The sequence below is a fragment of the Trichechus manatus genome, unplaced genomic scaffold (genome assembly GCF_000243295.1).
Source record: "Trichechus manatus latirostris isolate Lorelei unplaced genomic scaffold, TriManLat1.0 scaffold00084, whole genome shotgun sequence".
Classification (NCBI taxonomy): Eukaryota; Metazoa; Chordata; class Mammalia; order Sirenia; family Trichechidae; genus Trichechus; species Trichechus manatus.
This window is the reverse complement of record NW_004444020.1, coordinates 3,439,528-3,440,026: the sequence shown is the minus strand read 5'-3', so window position 1 is coordinate 3,440,026 and position 499 is coordinate 3,439,528.

The following is a 499-nucleotide window of genomic DNA, read 5'->3' as shown; positions in this document are numbered from 1 at the left end:
ACCAACTCTTGGTTTTGTTGATTCTTTCTATTCTTTTTCTATTCTCTATTTCATTTATTTCCTCTCTGATGTTTATTATTTCCTCTCGTCTGGTAGTTGTGGGCTTTTTTTGTTTTTTGTTTTATTCTTTCTATTGTTTTTCTATTCTCTATTTCATTTATTTCCACTCTGATGTTTATTATTTCCTTTCGTCTAGTAGTTGTGGGCTTTTTTTGCTGTTCTCTTTCTATTTGTTCAAGTTCTGTAGTTTATGTTTTGATTTTGTCCCTTGCTTCTTTTGTGCATCTATTGCTATAAATTGTCCTCTGAGGACTGCCTTTGCTGTGTCCCAAAGGTTTTGGCATGATGTGTTTTCATCCTCGTTTGATTCTAGGAATTTTTTGATTCTATCTCTGATTTCATCTATTACCCAGTAGTTTTTAAACAGGGTGTTATTCAGTGTCCATGCAAGTGATTTTTTTCCTAGCTCTTCCTGTTGTTAATTTCTCCCTTGACAGCA